This window comes from Chionomys nivalis, chromosome 5 (genome assembly GCF_950005125.1).
Source record: "Chionomys nivalis chromosome 5, mChiNiv1.1, whole genome shotgun sequence".
Classification (NCBI taxonomy): domain Eukaryota; kingdom Metazoa; phylum Chordata; class Mammalia; order Rodentia; family Cricetidae; genus Chionomys; species Chionomys nivalis.
In genome coordinates, this window is record NC_080090.1 from 20,955,809 (window position 1) to 20,963,191 (window position 7,383).

At 37.0% G+C, this 7,383-nt stretch overlaps 1 pseudogene; it reads left to right on the top strand.

Annotated features, from left to right (window-relative positions):
• Nucleotides 1-2,182: 2,182 nt before the first annotated feature.
• Nucleotides 2,183-3,107, top strand: LOC130875216 (olfactory receptor 10J1-like; annotated as a pseudogene).
• Nucleotides 3,108-7,383: the final 4,276 nt, after the last annotated feature.

A 7,383-nucleotide genomic window follows, 5' to 3' on the forward strand; every position in this document is an offset into this window, starting at 1 on the left:
TGAGATCTTGTCAGATCTTGCACAAGGACTGTGTATGTGATATTTCTTCTGACTTCTTTTGTGCAACTGTCTTGTTATGTCTGGAGGATACAGTTTTCCTGTATTCATTGTCCATCTCTGGCTCTTTCATTGTTTCTGTCCCTTCTGCTGAAATGATGCCTGGGACTTGGGAGGAAGACAGGTGATCTAGATTATGTAGGAGGCTTTTTGTTTGTTTCCGCTGCCTGGACTCAAAATAATCACACAGAAATGGCATTAATTACAACACTGCTTTGTCATAATTGGCTTATACATATTTCTAGCTCACTGTTACATCTTGAATTGACCTGTTTCTATTAATCTATATATCACCACGAGACTCATGGTTTCTTGGTAAGGTTCTCCAGCATCTGTCTCCTTCAGCAACTACATGACATATCCTTGATGCCACCTACCCTCTTTTTATCTCTTCCAGCCTGGCTATAGTCTGCCTTGCTATAGACCAAAGCAGCTTTACTCATTAACCAGAAAAAAACAGCACATATACAGATGGACTTTCCACACCATTAGATAACCATTTTGTGAGCCTAATCTAAACCTTGGGCAGATCTAGGTATCTATATGAATCACCATCCACTTTCAGTAAACTGTTCTCTGATGAGGACTGAAATAAGCATTCATCTATGAGTATAAGGATATGTCATTAGGAAACAATTTGATATGTTTATTTAAAGAATGATTGCTGTAGGTCCTCCAATGGGACTTAGAACCTGACTAGCCACAGGTTTTGGCTCAATAATAGTGCCGAGTACAAGTTTTCTCAATTAAATACCAGTGATAGATTCCTAGGAACGTAACCATTACATTTTACTAAAATTATATTGAAATAAAATTGTGAAGCTACTTTCCCTCTTTTTTTTTACTCTAAATCTTCTTGAATTATGTTCTTTATTGATTATTTAAAAAGCTTATTCATGTTTTCTCTTGTTTTCTTGGTTAATTTCACTAACATCCTACATTCACACTTATAAACATTTCCCTTTATATGTCTTATCATTCTATTCTTATTTTATGTTATTATCATCTACTTCCTATTATTTTCTTCTTAATTTAATTTTTGTCTTTTTTAAAATTTTATGAGATGGACATTCTGCTATTTTATGTTATTATCATCTACTTCCTATTATTTTCTTCTTAATTTAATTTTTGTCTTTTTTAAAATTTTATGAGATGGACATTCTGCTATTTTAGCCTTTTTTAAAAATAAACATCTTAAGGAATAATTTTACATCTAGTAATCATCCGTGTAAATCACACATGTTTTGGTATACCGTTATTTTATTACTATTTGGTTCAAAATAGTTCCCAGGTATCATTGTGAGCTCTTGTAACCATGGATTAGAATCCCAAACATCAACTTTTTTCAAATTATCTATTTTGTTTTTGAAAACATATAAATTGTTTATGCTCTACTCTTAAGAATGTGATTATTTTATAAAATATAATCTAATTTTAAGAGACATTCAAAACAAATTTCATGGCCTATTCGCAATCATTATATAAAAGATCAAGATGTACATAGAAAGAATACTTTGCATCACGTTCTTAGGTGAAGCTAATTAAATTCTATCTGCATTTCTAGTTTAAGGAGCCAGTCTACCATTTCTGGTGAAATGAGTTGACTTTTTTGTAGTTATTTAATTTCATTTTGTGAATGCTCTTTTTCATGCAGGTGCACATGTTTATGCAGACATGTATGCACGTGTATGCATGTGTACAGGTGTAGAAACCATGTGCCAACCACAGCTATTATTGTTAAGACATAATCAACTTAGACTTACGTTTTTTTTTTAGTTTTCTAAGTCAGTCTTTATTTGCCTGGAACTCTGTTCTAGGCCAACAAGTCAGTGAACCCCAGGCTTCTGCCTGTCTCCATCTCCCCAGTATTGCAATTACAAGCAAGTCCTACAATAACTTCCTCTTATTTACATATTTTTAAAATGTAAGTTCTAGTGATTGGGTTTAGGGTGCTGTTCTTGGGAAATGAGGACTTTATGGATTAAATTTTCTTACAGCTCCATCCAGGCAGTTTTGAATTGATTCTGCTTTATAAGGATCATTGCTCTGCAGGGTACTCAGGGTCATCCCTGACATGAAGATGTAGTGTTGACCTTCTCTTTACTTTTTGGATCTAAGGTCCTCAATGAAGAGAGCCAAGTGCACAGAAATAAGGGAGTTTGTTTTCTAGAGTTTATCTAATTTTTAAGAATACCAACTAATACTCTTTGTTGTCTTCTTTGTCCTGTACTTTCTGACTCTGGCTGGCAATGTCATCATTGTGACCATTATCTGTAGTGACCACCACCTTCACACCCCCATGTATTTCTTCTTAAGTGTTCTCTGAAGAGACCTTCTGTTCCCTGGTCATCACCCAACAAATGCTTGGTAGCCTGTGGTTCTAAGCCAAACAATCTTCCTGAAGTGCTGTGAGATGGAGCTCTATATTTTCCTCGGATTTGGAATCACCAGCTGTCTGCTGTTAGCAGTCATGGGTTATGATTGTTATGTGGCTATCTACAATGGACTTCATTATAGTGCTATCATGAATTGAGGGTGTGTGCCATTCTGGCATCTTCAGTCTGTGCCATGGGGTTCCTTCTCTCACTAGTTTAGGCTGTGTCCATTTTTAGGCTGCCCTTCTGCAACTCATTGATTAAATATTTCTTCTGTGATGTCTGACTTGTTATGTATGTGGCTGTGCAGTATCAGTCATCAAAGACATCTTGACATTAGTTCTCAGTCTCCAGGCAATCACAGCACCTGCCACTTTCCTATGCACCTCCTATGTCCTCATTATGTCTACCATTCTTAAGATTGTCTCAGTTGACAGCCAGAAGAAAACTTTTGCTATCTGTATGTCCCACCTCAATGTGGTAGCGATCTATTATGGTTGTGCTTCCATTGTCTACTTCAAGCCCAAGTCAGAGAACACCAGGGACCAGGACCAGCTGATCTCAGTGACTTACACTGTTATAATGCCTCTACTAAATCCTGTTGTGTATAGTCTGAGAAACAAAGAAGTCCAGGATGCTCTACAGAGAGTGATGGGGAGAAAATCCTTATCATAGTTGTTAATTTATGTCCAAATAGTTTCATCTTTTTCTTATGGAACTTGATAGGAAAAGTTATATTGCCAGGGTTTCATGTGATTAGGAGTTTTATACATCATAGCCAAGGCCAGGGAGAGGGCAAAAGTGGAACTGGGAGCCAGCCTTTCATAATTTCATTTTATTTCCTCAGCCTCTTTGTTAACATAATAAAAAACACAGGTCACTTGCAAGACCTGTACACAGACAGCCATTGGCCCTACTCCAGAAGATAATTACAAGGTCAAAGTATGATCTTATGTTCATTCCAAGCTTAAATTTAAAGGAACCAATCTATTTCTCATTGAATTATAAACCACACACTAAACATTACTCAATGGAATATTCTCTTAATATAAATTAGTCACTTGAGCAAGTCGTGAGTAGGAGGGAAATATACAAACATCTAACTGCCTTGTGTTTTAATAAGATAAGCAATGCGAAACTAAAGAGATCTTTTAAGAAATGGATCTAGAATGGACTAAAACTTCCCAAACTATCTTCAAGCAGCCACACATGAACTCCAAAGGAGCTCCAGGTCTCCTATCTGCCACAGGTGGAACTCCTAATGAAGGGGAGCTAAGTAAAGGTCCTGAAGAGAAAAGGACACATTCAATGTAGAAGCTTTCTAATCAGCATAGGATAGTCTTGAGAGTCTGGTCATATCATCTGAATGCAAGTGACTTGGGCTATTCTTTGCTTCTTACTGAAGAGAAGCCAGATGGAGGAGAGTGGTTTCTGAGGCTAATAATAAAAATATACTTCATAGAAAAAATTGTTTTAAATCACAGAAAGGAAGAGGATGTGTGTGAGGGAGAAGATTGCTGAGAATTCTGTAAAATTGTCGAATCAGGAAGGGTTAAGAAGAAATCTTCTCAAAAAAATGGGGGTGGGGCAGGTGGTGGTGGGGCAGGTGGTGGTGGCACACACCTTTAATCCCAGCACTTGGGAGGCAGAGGCAGAAGGATCTCTTTGAGTTCAAGACCAGCCTGGTCTGCGTGACCTAGTTCCAGGACAGGTTCCAAAGCTACAGAGAAACCCTGTCTCGAAAAACCAAATAACAATAATAATAATAATCTTCTGAAGACTTCTTGAGAGTTGAGTCAAAGTGTTAGATGACATGGTGAGGAGGACTAAGAGGAGCAGAGGGAATTTAGAAAAAGTCCTTTAATTGAGTCTCCTTCTCTCCCTTGTAAGCCAAGTTACCAAGTCAAAGAAAGGGATTAGGTGGAAATTTAAGACAGGATAACTCCTTTGTAAAATAAATGAAATGATTCCATTACCATTGAAAACCTGAGCAATGTAAGTAGTAAGGAATTCTGGCATGAAGACTTCCATAAACTTCAATTGACTGAGTCAGAAATGCAATAATAATAGACTATTTACTCTTCCTTTTCTCAAAAAAATGAATAAAGGAGAACAATGGATGTAAATTTTAGTTTCAATTTCTGAGAAAAAATAAATGATGAATGAATTAGTAATTAGCAGGGATAATTATTGAGCAAATCAAAGTATTTTATTGTACTGAGAAATTAACTTCAATATCCACAAAGGATACATGAGTACACATTATTTTCTTTGTTAAATGTTGTCAAAATACAGAAATATCAAATAAAATATGCAAAGCTGTAGTGCATGCAATATAATATGTATGCAGGTAAATAAATGTTAGAAAGTTCTAACCTTCCATCTGCATTATCATTCAGAACTCCCAATACTCCTGATGCAGGAAAAACTACCTAGAGTTTTTATGTAAACCCAGTTAGTCAATGATGAGAAATCCAGGTTGAGTAACAAAAATACTTTGAGGTTCTGCTTTTTGCTTTTTCTCTGCTTTTCCTCACAAGGTCCTGTAGTAAACCCAGTTCCAGAAAACATCTCCTACCCTGAAGGAAAAGGAACTTCATCCCTCTTTGTTTCTACCTCCACTCGATAGATTCCAGGAAGGTATATGACCCACAGTCATCCTTAGTGTCATGCCAAGTGATTCCTGCACTTCATGTCTTTCTTGGACCAGTAAGTGGCCATTCTATGTCCACCATGCCTCCTTACCCTCGTATAGTCTTCAACTGTTCAACTGTTTGTGGTCTTGTGATATAGTGAACTAGAGTCAACTTGGCATCCTCAAACCATCCACCTAACACCTCACTTATCTACTCCTCCCTGCCAGGACCCAAGTCTTTCTGAGAGACTGCTCTGGAAAGTGAGGAACATTCACACTCCCCTATTTCAATGACTTCTTTCTGTCCTTGATGAAGGCATCACAGTTTAGCTGGGGGCAGGGATGAGAGTCTGCTCCCCCAATATCCCACTGACTGCAAGGCTGTCTTCTCCAAAGGTTGCATTCTTTTTGTTATTCAAACAGCAAACCCTGAATTTGTCTCAGCCCCATAGTTCACATAATGTTTCACACATAGAATATATTAGTGTTCAGATTTTGATATTCAAAATCATTCTCTAGAAAAGTTTGCCTAACTTAAACCCTCTTTCAGTTTTCAATAAAAATGTTTCAGTTATGAGTTCTTAAAAGTCTTTTTTGAAATGCAGTTGCCGGTCCCTCTGGATTCTTATTATCTTTCCCCGGGGCAGATAATGTCCCCTAGAACAATGTGGAATAATAATAACAGTTGGAAAAAGAGGAGAAGCATTAGATTGACACCCACAAGATTTCTATCCAGAGTTTGTTTGTTTGCTTGTTTTTTGAAATTCATAAATCATTTACCTTTCATTTGGAGCCTTCAAGTATAGAATTTCCTGTCATAAGCTCACTGTTCTTTAATAGAAAATTCCATTTTAAAAGTATAGTTCTCTAATAGTACACAAGTCTCCATCAGAGTGGAGTTCGAATCTCCTTTACTTGAGGTCAATCCTGTCTGCCACCTACATATTAATCCAATATGTAGAGTGAGGTTTCTTCCCATCTTCCTAGTTGGAGAGAGGTGATTTTCCTATTTCTGCACAGGTCTATCTCCTCAGAATGGCTAATACATCTATTGGGCTGGCAGAGATTCTTTCTCTTGCTAAAAAAGAAAAAGCAATAAGCAAAAGATTGTTAAAATACAGAATCTCTAATCAGTTGGTACCAAAACCAGAACAACAAAAGCTACAAGTGTGAGAAGGAGAACTATTAAGAACCAAGTGTGTAATGGGGTTGAGAGGGAGAATAGAGAATATGGGTGTTAGGATGATGTCAGTGTACTTTTTACATATTTGAGGTTGTCAAATAACACATTTAATAAAAAGCTACAACAAAAAGCAGTCTGTCTATCCATGATCACATTCCAGAAGCAGTGTCTTTAGTCTGGTTCCCAAGCATTATACAAATATGTGTAGGGGCAGATACTGAAAGCAGCAATTAATAAATGGGACCTCCTAAAACTGAGAAGCTTCTGTAAGGCAAAGGACACAGTTACTAAGACAAATGGGCAGTCTACAATGATGAAAGATCTTCACTAACCACACATCAGAGAGAGGACTAATCTCCAAAATATATAAAGAACTCAAAAAAGAAACTAGACATCAAACTACCAAATAATCTAATCAAAAAATGGGGTACAGATCTAAACAGAGAATTCTCAAAAGAAGAATTGCAAATGGCCGAAAGACATTGCTCAGCGTCCTTAACCATCAGTGAAATGCAAATCAAAACAACTCTGAGATACCATCTTACACAGATCAGAATGGCTAAGATCAAAAATACCAGTGATAGCTTATGCTGGAGAGGATGTGGAGCAAAAGGAACACTCCTCCATTGCTAGTGAGAGTGTAAACTTGGAAATAAGTATGCCAGTTTCTCAGAAAATTGGGAATCAATCTATCTCAGGACCCAGCAACACCACTCTTGCACTTACACCCAATGGATGCACACTCATACCACAAGCACATTTGCTCAACTGCATTCATACCAGCTTTATTCATAATAGCCAGAACTTGGAAACAACCTAGATGCCCTCAATTGAAGAATGAATAAAGACAATGTAGCACATTTACACAATGGAGTGCTACTCAGCGGTAAAAAATAATGACATCTTGAAATTTGTATGCAAATGAATAGAACTAGACAAAAACATCTCGAGTGAGGTAACTTAAACCCAGACAGACAAACACAGTATGTACTTACTCATAAGTGGATATTAGATGTAAAGCAAAGGATAATCAGCCTATAGTACATGATTTAAAGAAGTTAGGTAACAAGGAGAATCCTAAGAGAGACATACATTGATTCTCCCTGGGAAGGGGAAACAGACAAGACCTCCTG